Here is a 13006-nt window from a genome sequence, read left to right as displayed (position 1 = left end):
TGGAATTACTTTCAGGAGCATTAGTGTCTCGAAAGCAACTGCATCACCAAAAAGCCCACTCTAGCATGAGTGACAACTCATAAAAGTTGCATCCCTGGGACTCTTTTCAGGACTTGCAGGCAGCTCCACAGGTCAGAGAGTCTCCTCTCCTCTGCTGCCCTTACTGCTTATATGACCTGTGGGTCTTGTGGGTCTTGTAGGTTTTGGGGACTCTCTGAGACTTATGAGTTGGTTACATACTTCCTATGTTTTAAAAGAGTCTTTTTCTTGGATTAAATGTTTCGATTTGAATAAAACTCTCACAAAGCCTTGCTCTGGGTAGAAGTCAGGTCTCATGGCTGCAAGACAAATCCTTAAGCAACTGAATTATCTCCCCTGCCTCAGATATCTCCTCTGTGATGTGCAGGGACTGGATAGCCCAGGCCTGCCAGATTCCGTCACCAGTCAACAGAACATCTCAATGCTCCGTAGGCATCCTCTTCCCCCCAGTTTCACGTCTTCCTTCTATGGGACTTGCTTACTCTCACCTCTCATGCTGCATGTTGTTTATTCGTTTGATCTCTTTGGCCTCCCTTCTAGAATGCGAGGTGAATGTTTGGAAGGCAGAAATGCTTAACTATTTTAGTCTTTGAATGGCTCCTATCACACGGTAGGATTTAGCAAATATTAACTGGGCGAATGAATAAAACACAGGTATTGTTGAAAATGGGAAATGATGAGAACTTTTGTTTTCTTGCAGAGGAGAGGAATTTGGTATATGGTAAAAATTGATTAACCGTATGGCTTTTGACTTAGCTATCTTTCCATGGTGATTCTAAATCTCATCAAATTGGCCATTAAGATGAAGCATCGCATGGTTGAAGTGTCACCTAATTGTCCAGCACTGGTGGGTGGCTTCCTAAGCACGGTGGTGGCACACTACAGCGCAGCAGTGCTTCTCGCACTTTAGTGTTCGTGGGGGCTTCTGTAGAGCTTTATTTGGTGTGGATTCTGGAATTTATAGAGCTCAGACATGCTGTCAGTTGATCTGAGAAAAAAAAATACCAAGGCTCTGCATTTCCAACAGGTCTAGGCAATTCCCACAACTTCTGGGACATCAGCCCAAGAGGAGAGAGTGAAAACTGGAGCAGTATTTTTCAGTAGAACTCACGGAGACCACAGAACGACTCTGCATGTGTGTTGTCCAACATGACATCACCAGCCAGGTACCTAAAATACAGAGTGACTAAGCAATGCAATTTGAATATGGGTCTGGTTTCAACTAAAGTATTAACTGGACTCATGAGGCTAGAAAGGGATCTCATCAGTTAAAAGCAAGTGCTCTGTTTGCAGAGGACCTGAGCTCATTTCCCAGCACCTGTGCCTGACGGCGTACAGCAGTCTGTGCTTCTAGCTCCAAGGGAACTGATGCCCTTATCTGGCCTCAGTGGGCACTGCACTCCTCTGTGCACATGTGCGCCTGCACACACACATGCATGCACACACACACACACACACACACACACACACACACACACACACACACGGGGGGGGGAGGAGAGAGAGAGAGAGAGAGAGAGAGAGAGAGAGAGAGAGAGAGAGGAGAGAATGAGTGAATATCTAAAAAGAAAAGGAAGCTGGAGAAGTGGCTCAGTGCTTCAGAGTACTGGCTGGACTCAGTCTTGATTCCCACCAGCTGCACTGTATTTCACAGCTGTCTGTAATTACAGTCCCAAGGGGTCCAGCACACTCTTCTAGTCTTTGAGAGAACTGTATACACATGGGGCCCTCAAATACATAGAAGCAGGCAAAAATCCCACAGGCATAAAATAAAATAAATATTTTTTTAAAGAAAAAAATCCAAGTGTGGTGGTGCATGCCTGTAATCCCAGCACCCAGGGAAGCAGAGGCAGGCGGATCTCTGTGAGTTCGAGGCTAACCTGCTCTACAGAGCAAATCCAGGACAGCCAAGGCTACGCAAAGAAATCCTGTCTTGAAAAAGCAAACAAAAAATCCCAGAGGGGGTTGCTGAGATTGAAGCACCAGCCAAGGACCATGCATGAACTGAACCCCTTTAGACCACCTACAAAGATGCAGCCAATGAGCAGCTCAGGTTTCGTGTGGGTCCTCTAGTAAGGGGAAGTGGGGGGTGCTGTATCTGACATGGACTCGTGGCCATCTTTTTTGTGACATCCTTCTGGTGGGACTGCCTTGCCAGGCCACCGGGAAAGCGGGCATGCTCAGTCCTGACGCAAGTTGATAAGCTGGAGTGGATTGGAAGTGCTGCTCCCCTTTCTGGGAAACAGGGGCGGGAGGGTGTGGCTGGGAGGTGAAGAGGGATGAGGTTATGACCAGGATTAAAGTAAATAAATTAATTATAAACAGAAAAAGAAAAGAAAAGTTAATGCTACAACCGGATGCCCCCAGCCATACTGAGTTTCCTCTATGTCTTACTTCATTATATATAAAGTGGCACTGATTATATTTGAGTTAGTATTTTCACTAAGAGACAAAGCAGCTGCCATCTGCATTAGGCAATGATAGTAAGATCCGATGCTCAGGCATTATGAAATGCTGTCCAATTTGAGATATTAAAGTTTAAAAGGAAGCATTTGAGAATTACCCACTCCCAGTGAGAGATACAACAGCACTTGGACATCAAAGGTGAAATTCTGTAATGGGTGAGCTACTGCCATCTCTAGCACCTGCTGTAGGAGATGCCATGGTGACCAGAGTTATCCCACAGTTCATATAGGGTTAGGCGCTGTCATGGTCTTGCCTATGTAGCCATTCGAAGCTGGTCTTTTTATCCCCATCCCAACAGAGATTTTTCTCTAGAGCTAAGCAAGTTTTACAGGAGTCCAGGTTTGGATTCTATTTAGGCAGTTTTGTCCTTAGCTAACAGAATGCTCTCTTCTGGAAAAAGAGGTAGAGAAGCGTAGGTGTACAAACACAGAGGTAGAGAAGTATAGGTGTACAAACACAGAGGTAGAGAAGAGTAGGTGTGCAAACACAGAGGTAGAGAAGAGTAGGTGTACACAGAGGTAGAGAAGAGTAGGTGTGCAAACGCAGAGGTAGAGAAGTGTAGGTGTGCAAGCGCAGAGGTAGAGAAGTGTAGGTGTGCAAACGCAGAGGTAGAGAAGTGTAGGTGTGCAAATGCAGAGGTAGAGAAGTGTAGGTGTGCAAATGCAGAGGTAGAGAAGTGTAGGTGTGCAAGCACAGAAGTAGAGAAGTGTAGGTGTGCAAACGCAGAAGCTTAGGCTTAGGCTCGGCTATGCTGTAGATGAAGCTCCTTATTCCTGTGTAACCTAACATTTCCCAAGCAAGTGCTTGTGAGCAAATCCACTCTATTTCTATTTCTGATATACAAAATGTGTTAATATTTTCCTCTCTTTATAAAAATAGCTAGAGTTGGGCATGGTGGTACACATCTTTGACATCAGCACTCAGGAGGCAAAGCAGGATCTCTTGTGAGTTGGAGGCCAGCTTGACGTACATAGCAAGTTCCAGGACAGCAAGAGTAGTCTCACCTGTCTCAAGCAAAAAGAAAGAGAGAAAGGAAGGAAGGAAGGAAAGAAGGACAGGAGAGGGGAGGGGAGGGAGGGAAGGGAACGGAGAAAGAAAGAGGCAGGCAGGAAGAAGAAAGGGAGGGAGGGGAGGATTGGGGAAATAGGTTAGCAGTACAGCACTTGTGTGGCATGCAGAAAGCCTTGGTTCAATTCCCAGCACTAGGAAAGATAAAATAAAAATAATGTACCTATTAGAATCAATATTACAGGTGGGTTGGTGAGCTGGAAATCAGATTGAAATCATCTTTAATATAAATTATCTTTGCTTAGCTTTGTAGGAGAATGCAAGCTGAGAATTGCGGGGTGAACTATATAAAATATAAGAAATAATGATCTGAAAAAATATAAGAAATAATGGTCCATTTTTAAACGTGTATTAAGTGAGCTCAATTCTTGCTTCAGACAGACAGACAGACAGCCGTGACTGCTGTTAACCTCTGGTGATCTAGCTGAGGTCTCACACTGAAACTGTAGGGTAGAAAATCATTAACAATCCACTTTGTCTGTGGGTCTGACAAGGCCTGAAAAGATTTAGGATAAACAGGACGGAAAATGAAGAGATGAATCCGTAGGACTGAAAACAGGTAACGCAAGTGGCAGATGTGAAGAAAAAAAACAACAACAACACTGGTGACGTTTGAGAGTGAACCTTCCTGATTACTCAGCCAGTGAGGAAAGGGCCTGCATCGGAGTTACAGAAACTGTTCCGTACACTGCGTCAGCAAACCTGCCATCCAGGGTTGACACCTAGCTTTGCGAAATCGTGAATGTCCTCCACCTTGCTGGTCTGAGCCTCCAGTACCCTTATTTTTAAATGAGGGTCCAGGCTTCTCCTATTTGTGTCATCTCCTCAGGCTCCATAGCCACCAAGCCTGCAGGATTTTTTGTTTGTTTGTTTGTTGGTTTTTGTTTTTGTCTCCTTTTCTCCACAGAACCTGTCTGGGTGCCGCATAAGGATCACAGTGCGTGCCTGTCACATTGTCAGAGATGTTCCAGCCCCCACAGACCAGACCAGACAAGAAAACCATGTGTGGATATTCCCTAATGAGCAGAGAGATGCTAATGATAAAATATTAGGAGTGTTTTTATCTAAGTAGGTAAAAAGTCCTTTCAGCAAATACTATAAACGAATCCACCAAAGGCATCGGACGACTTGGGAAGAGAGTCTCAGTGAGGGAGGGTCTACGCTGGGTTGGTGGGACTGTCTACATGCCTGTGTGGGATTTTCTTAATTATGTTTATTGATGTGGGAAGGCACAGCACCATTCCCTAGGCAGGGGTTCTTGAACCAAATAAGGGTGAGGAAATCTCTGACTGGAGAAATGAGTCAGTGGTTAAGAGCACCGGCTGCTCTTCCAGGGTCCCTGGGCTCAGTTCCCAACACATCCATGGTGGTTCCTGCCATCTATAATTGCAGTTCCAGGGGGACCCAACACTCTCTTCTGCAGGCACCTGGCATGCTCACAGTTCACATACATGTATAGAGGCCAAACGCTCATTAAAAAAAAATTAAAAGGAAAATAAAAGGATTTGCCTTAAAGGAGGGTCAGTAACTGAGCTGAGCACAAACATTTCTCTCTGCTATTGACTATGGCTGGGACATGGACAGCTATTTGAAGTATTTGCCTTGACTTCCCCACAGTTGTGGACTGTAACCCGGAATCAGAAGATGAAATAAACTCCCTTTTTCCTAAGATTCGCTCTGCTGTGGAATTTTATCCTGGCAACAGAAGCAAGCCTGTGACAATGTGTGAATGGCCCGTGAGTGTAGGCACCGCCAACTTGTCAACAAATAAATGCAAAAGTGAAGCCGTAACGAGATGCCGCCTGACACCTGTTAGGAGAGAAGTGTTGACAAATTGTGGAGTAAGAGAGACCGTGCGTGTAGTTAGTTGGTGGGGGTGCAACTAAGTGTGGCCACTATGGAGAGTTATACACAGAGTGACTGCATGAGTCGGCAACCCCACGTGGGGCTGTATATCCCAAAGGAAACAGAGTTATGTTCTCAAAGAGATCTCTGCCCTCCGTGTTCGCTGTATTTATTACTCACAGGAACCAAGACAAGGGAACAACCTGAAGGGTAAATGGATAAAGGACGGCAAACGTATATGAGGGAATATTAATCAGACTTATAAAAGGCTCATTTGGTGCAGCGGGGATAAGCCCCGAGGACATTATGCTAGGTGAGATGAGTCAGCACGGGACGGCAAATTCTGGGGTTGGAAAGGTGTTCAGTGGCCATAACACTTCTGTGCAAACACGAGGACCTGCAATGTGCATTTCCAGCACCCGCATAAAGATGAATATAGTGGGGTGCGTTTGGTACTCCAGTTCTGGAGCTGGGGACAATGGTAGATAGCTCTCCAGAGCCAAAACTGCAAGCTCCAGGTTGAGTGAGAGACTCTTGTCTCAAAACAAGGGGCAGAGACTGATAGAGGAGGCCAGCTGGCCTGACCTCTGACCCCCACACGTGCACACACAGGTGAGTACACCTTTGCTCATATATGAGGCCATGGGCCCCTTGGGCAGAAGCAAGCATACATGATAATTGCAGTTCATGTTTTTAATTTTTATTTATTGTATTTTGGGTGCATAAGCAGTTTCTCTGCATGTATGTACACCACATGTATGTTTGGTACCCACAGAATTCAGAAGAGAGAGTGAAATCTCCTGAAATTGGAGTTATGGATGTTTAGGAGTCACCATGTGTGTGTTGGGAACTGAACCCAGGCCTTCTGCAAAAGCACCAAGTGCCCTCAGCCACTGAGCCAGCTCTCCAGCCCTTATTCCTTTATTTGTTTATTTATTATTTTATTTTATTTTATTGGTTTTTCGAGACAGGATTTCTCTGTGTAGCCTTGGCTGTCCTGGATTCTTTGTAGACCAGGCTGGCCTTGAACTCACAAAGATCCACCTGCCTCTGCCTCCTGAGTGCTGGAATTAAAGGTGTGTGCCACCACACCAGGGTATTCTTTTATTTTTAAATAAATATTTAAGGATTTTTAAAAATTTTATGTATATGGGCAATATTTCTGCTTGTATGTCTGCTCCATGTGTTTGCAGTGCTCATAGAGGCCAGAAGGGGGCACTGGATCCTTAGAGCTGCCATGTGGGTGCTGGGAACCGACCTCTGGGCCTCTGCAAGAACAGCCAGTGTGTGTGTGTGTGTGTGTGTGTGTGTGTGTGTGTGTGTGTGTGTGTGTGTGTGTGTGTGTGTAGAGATTACAGAGGCCAGAGCAGGGCACTGAATCTCCTGGAGTTGGAGTTTAAAGGGGTTGTGAGTCCTCCAGTGTGGTGATGGGAACTGAACTTGGGTTCTTGGATAGATTGACAAACTTTTTCCTTTTTTTTTTTTTTTTTTTTTTTGGCTTTTCCAGACAGGGTTTCTCTGTGTAGCCCTGGCTGTCCTGTACTCACTTTGTAGACCAGGCTGGCCTCGAACTCACAGAGGTCCACCTCCCTGCCTTCCTGAGTGTTGGGATTAAAGGTGTGCACCACCATGGCTGACTCAGCAAACATTTTTAAACCACTGGGCCATCTTTCCAGTCCTTCCCCCTAGCAGTCCTTTCTGTTGCTTTAATAATACATCCCAAACCCCAGGCTGTCTCCTACATTTCCACGGCGGCCGCTCTCTGAAAACAGAGCTGTCCTGTTTGCCAGCTGCTGTGGCGTATGTCATCCAATGTTGTCTAATGCCAGGTTGCTGGCATGTTCTAGCTGCACTCTGTTGCTGTGACACGTACCGTAACAAAGGCCTTAGAGGAGGAGAGGGTTTGTTCCAGCTCACAGGTCACAGCCAGTCATGGAGGGAAGTCAAGGAGGACTCGAGGAGGAGCTTGGAGGAGAAACCACGGAGGAGCACTGTTCCCTTGCGCAGGCTTATGCTCCACGGAGCAGCACTGTTCCCTTGCGCAGGCTTATGCTCCACAGAAGAGCACTATTCCCCTGTGAAGGCTTATATGCGCAACCCAGCACCGCCTGCCTAGGGATGGTGCCTCTCACAGTGGCCTGGGCCCCCTGTCTACATCAAGACAATCTCTCACAGAGATGTTCACAGGCAAATCTTTCTAGACAATTCCTCAGGTAAGACTCCCTTCTTAGGTGACTCTAGGCTATGCTAACCAAGGCAAAATGTCAACTCGCCGGGCATGCATCTGGTTTTGAGATGTTTGGAAGTTGATTGTGATGATCAGTTTTGATTGTCAAGTTGTTTGATTTAAGAAACACCTAGAACATTCTCCACAGTTAAGTGGAGACTGGGGACCGACTTTCACATGATCTCTGGTGCCCCATATTTGGCCATGTCCTCTTGATGGGGAGGGAGGCCTGATAGCATTCAGAGGAAGGATAGCAGACTACTAAGAAAAGACTTGATACCCTAGCATCATACTCAAGGAGAAGAGGTCCCCCTCAGTCACAGTCATAGGGAAGGGGAATGAGGTGAAAGTGGGAGGGAGGGAGGAATGGGAGGATGCACAGGATGGGATAGCAATTGAGATGTATTATGAATAATTTTCTTTTTCAATTAAAAAAAAAAGAAACACCTAGAGAGGGGCTGGAGAGATGGCTCAGCAGGTAAGAGCACTGGCTGCTCTTCCAGGAAACCCAGGTTAAGTTCCCAACACCCACAGTGGCTAACAACCATGTGTAACTACAATTATGGAGGAATCTGACATGATCTTTTAGCATATGCACATACATAAATTCAGGAAAAACACTCATGCATATAACATTTTTTAAATTTTATTTTATTATTATGTATACAGTGCTCTGCCTGCATATACACCCACAGGCCAGAAGAGGGCACCAGATCTCATTATAGATGGTTGTGAGCCACCATGTGGTTGCTGGGAATTGAACTCAGGACCTCTGGAGAAGCAGACAGTGCTCTTAACCTCTGAGCCATCTCTCCAGCCCCCCATATAACATTTTTGAAATGGAAAAAATTACAGAAAAAAAATCCTAAGGGGTCTGAGGATATGGCTCAGTTGGCAATGCCAGATTTTGATCCTCAGAATGCACATTAAAAGAAAAAAAGCAGGCGTGCACTTTCTATCTCAATTGCAATGCTGGGAGGTGGAGACTTACTTTCCAGCCATTCTACCTGAATTAGCAGGCTCCCGAGCAGTGAGAGACTCTCCAAAATAACAAAGTGTGTTAAGTGACACCTGAGGTTGACCTTTGACTGTAGGCATAGGTTTACTGTGTAGTTTAAATTCTGATTTCCTGTCTGAGTAAACTCTGCTCCCCAATTGTCCCCTGACTGTTAATAAAGCACCTTACAGCCAATCAGTGAGCAGAAGAGAGGATAGGGCTGGACTTCCTGTAGCCGGGGGAGAAAGAGTTAGGAGAAGAAGCAGGGGACGCAGCCGTGGGTAAAGGTCCAAGGAAGATCAGGAGGAAGGAGCCGGAGCCGAGGAAAGCTACAACGTGCAAGTATCTCTGGGATTGTTGCTGGGAGTAAGACAGGACAGCTTAGAGGGTTAAGAACAGACTTAAACTGCTCAAGATTGCGTTGTGAAGCTTATTGTCATAGTCTCAGTTATTTGTGTGGTAGCCAGATCAAGAGAGAAGCTAAGAGAAACAAACACTGTTTTATAAAAATAACATCAGTGTTTGACCTCCACACCCCCTGACACACATGCATGTGCGTACCCCTGGGTTGAAACACTCCATCCTGGAAGAAGGCTCCTTAAGGCCTCAGGAAGTTTTCCATCAAACCACCCCTTCTGTCCTAGTTGGCTTTTTGTCACTTTGACATAAATTAGAGTAATCTGGGAAGAGGCAGCGCAATGGAGGAAATGCCGCTGTCTGATGACCTGTCGGCAAGGCTACAGTGTACCTTCTTGATGGCTGTAGGGTACAGGCAGGTGAGCCTAGCGTGTGTGAGAAAGCAGTGTGAGCAGGCAAGCCAAGGAGAGCAAGCTGGCAAGCCGCGTTCCCCCACTGCTCCTGCTTCAGTTCCTGACCTGAACTCCTTTGATGTGGAAGAGTAAGTCAAACAAGCCCTTTCCTTTTCAAGCTGATTTTGGCCGTAGTCTTTCTCAGAGCAACAGGAGCCCTGAGTAAGACAAAAGGATGGGTATTTATTGCCGTGATAGACCAGAACGTGCGTTGGGCAGGATTGTGGAAGGACTTTGGAGCTTTGGATTAGAAAACCCATCGAGTGTTCTGAGCTTAATGAGCTGTTGTGGGGATTTAGAAGATAATGCCGAAAACTGTGCAGAGAGTGGAGGCCTGGCGTGTGAGGAGACCTCGGAGGAAATCTCGAGAGTCCTGTACAGACTCTGTTGGAGCAGTTTGATATTTTGCGTTAAGACTCTGTGGTTCTGGTTAGAAGCGGGGTGAGGCTGTGATTAACAAGAGACCAGAAACACTCAAATGAAACCTTTTTTTTTTGCTGGGAAAATTGATGCCGGTCAGTTGGGCTGAGGAATCAGCTGTGGTTAAGAAGAGACCAGCATCAGTAAGGTGAAATCTTCTGGGAAGTGTTTCCTCAGGGTCAGCACACAGAAGCTGTGGTCCAGAGAAGGTCAAGGCTCCATCTTGTGCTGACAGCCAAACTTGGTAATGTGTGAGAGTTTCCCAGGTAGTGATGCTTTTGAAGGGATGAAGAGAGCAGATGTGGCTTGGCAAGGCTGGAGTGCCTGACGAGAGGCTATTGGTGAAGGTGCAACTCTGGTTTGCAGTAGAAGCCCCAGTGTTGGAGGAGTTGGGATTAGAAGCTGAGGTGTGGCACCATGTGGCAAGGCTGGAGTCACTAAAGAGAGTCCAGGAGAGGCTATTGGTGAGAGTAAAGTTGCAGTAGAGACTCGAGCATTTAGGAGATGCTCGTGTCATGGGATGCTGACCAGGGATACCAGCAGGTGTGGAGTGGAGCTGGCCTGAGGCTAGGATACAAGTTTTGAGGTTATGGATGACAGAGCCAGAGGTGGAGCTGTCCAAGCCCTTTGAAGCCCAAAGGACGTTGAGTCCCAGATGTGTCTGACTGAGTTGGCACTGTTGGACTTTGGTTCTGTTTTCACTTGATTGTAACTGTGTCCTTGTTCTTCCCTTGTGGATTAAGAAAGTATTCAACATTAAACACAAGCAAACACATAGAAGCCCACAGCTAAGAGGCATTAATGCATTAGAGAGAAACTGAGCACTTTAAAAAGACTGAACTTTGAAAGTGTTCGAATTTTTAAAGCCTGGAGTTTTTGTAAGTTGGAATGTTTCTATAGCTATAGTAGTATTAACACGAGATCTTGAAGGCGCGATGGAAGCTTTATGGTTTAATAGTGATGTATCCACTTGACATGGGGTCATCCTCCATGGAGGCTGAAGAGATGACTCGGTTGTTAAGAGCTCCTGCTGTTCTTGCAAAGGACCCAAGTTCAGTTCTCAGCACTCCACAGGGCAGCTTACAACCACCTGTAAGTGCAGCTCCGGGCATCCAACACCTAAAGACTCTGTGGTGTTTGTAGGCACCTACACGAGCTCACGCATCCTGACCCCACATGCATACACATGATTAAAAATGAAATGAACCAGTTAGATGTGGTGGTGCACGCCTTTGATCCCAGCACTCAGGAGGCAGAGGCAGGCAGATCTCTGTGGAGTTCAAGCCCAGCTTGGTCTTTGTGGCCAGTTCTAGGCCACCCAGGGATACATAGTAGATCCTGCCTAAAACAAAATAAATATTTTAGAATTACATACATGTTCTCTCCAAGAAGGAGTGATCCAGGTGACTCATGAGACTCTAAAAGCAAACAAATGCCACATGTCTAGGAGAGTAAAAATTCCCAAGATTCCCAAGGCCCTTCTCCAAGGTTCTAAAAACAGCAGCAGTGGCTGGAAGGAGATTTTTCCCACCTGTCCAACTGCCTCTGAGCTACAGGCAGAGCTCCAGGGCTGTTGTGTTTGGGAATCCCAGCTATGCTGGAGGGAGCTTTGTGCAAGGAACCTCTGCAAATTCACTGGGTTATCAGGCTGGACTTCGGTGTGGTTGTTTTTGGTCTCCTCCCCTTCCCTCTTGCTCCTTCCCTCCTCCCTCCTCCCCTCTCCCTCTTGCTCCTTTCCTCCTCCCTCCTCCCCCTCCCTCCTCCCCTCCCTCCTCCCTCTTGCTCCCTCCCTCCTCCCTCTTCCCTCTACCTCTTCACCCATTGAGCTGTGAGAAGGCAGCACTTCTCCCTCCATGCCTTCCTCACCACGATGGCCCACATCCCCTAAACTGTGACCCCAAATAAATCAACCCCTTGAGTGGCTTACACCACCTATTCTGTTACAGCCAACAGAAAGTGAACACACAGGATACAACACACACAAATGGCCTCAAACCGTAGCTATTAGCTTAAAATGTAGGACTGCAATTGCATAGATTGACTTATTACATTTTATTTTATGCATGTGCGTGTTTTATGTGAACGCATATTTGTGTGCATCGTGTGCATGCAGTGCCCACAGCAACTAGAAAACAGCATCAGACACCCTGAACGGCAGTTGTGGATGGTTGTGAGCCACCGTGTGGATGCTGGGAAGTGAACCCTGATCCTGTGCAAGAACAACCAGTGCTCTTAACTGCTGAGCCATATCTCTATCTCTTTGATTTTATTTTAAGATTATTTTATCACAAATTTCATGTTGCTTGAATTTTAGCAACGGCCGTGATGATCAACCAACTCTTAAAATGGCTGAAGCTTTCCCAGTTGTCTCCACAAGCTGGAGTGGGCGCTGCCCCTCAGCCCTAGTGAAGTGGCCACGTTCACAGGGCCTCCACCTGGCTCCTATGATGTTCACTATTGCGTGAGGGCTGCCCACTGCCAGCGTGTTGCTTGCACAAGCAGGGATCTGCATTGGATTTTTTGACCATCTCTTTTCCATCAACTAGGTCGAGGACTGCTGCACAGTAGGTGCCCAAAATACACAAATGACTGCTCATAGTAGGTGCGCAATAAGTACTACTTGAGGAGGGAGAATAAGAAAAGGAATTCACCATAACACAGCAGTCTTGTGGAAGTCAGGGATGGCTTGCACAAAGCCAGCAAAACCTGCTTTCTCTGGATCGTGCTGATGGCTCTGTGTCTGAGGGAGGAGGCCTGGTCCTGGATCTCTATGTCTGAGAGATGAGGGCCAGAGCTTGAATCCTGTCATCCAACGTCATTTGTGTCCTGCCTCTTTGGGGATTGGAGTTGGGGATGAAGACTGGCAATGACCAGGCAGAATGAGAGATAGGCTTTGCTGGGACGTGAACTCAACTGCCCCGCCCTGCTCTGACTAGCAGAAGGAAGACTGTGTGAGTGGTCTCCAAGGATGAGACAGCTCAGAGCGGTGGAACCCAACCACAGGTAGATGGAGTGCGATGGGAAGACTCCGGGGACCAGTTCAGTGCCTGAGTCGGCCACTTTTCTCAGCACATGCTGCTCATGGGCATGGACTGATGAAGAAAGCAACAGGAAGTGTGGGATGACTCCCTGGTT

General features: G+C 46.7%; 1 long non-coding RNA gene across 1 annotated transcript in view; it reads left to right on the top strand.

Annotated features, from left to right (window-relative positions):
• The window catches only part of LOC311592632, a 35105-nt gene extending 30023 nt beyond the window's left edge, over positions 1-5082 (top strand). The window contains exons 2-3 of the long non-coding RNA XR_014777466.1: positions 1067-1205; positions 4481-5082. This is a non-coding gene — a long non-coding RNA (uncharacterized lncRNA). The remainder of the gene's footprint in view (positions 1-1066; positions 1206-4480) is intronic.
• The last annotated feature ends 7924 nt before the right edge of the window (positions 5083-13006 follow it).

The sequence above is a fragment of the Acomys minous genome (genome assembly GCF_964271855.1).
Source record: "Acomys minous genome assembly, chromosome: 2".
NCBI lineage: Eukaryota > Metazoa > Chordata > Mammalia > Rodentia > Muridae > Acomys > Acomys minous.
Note: the sequence above shows the minus strand (reverse complement) of the source record. Positions and strands in the feature narration are given on the sequence as shown.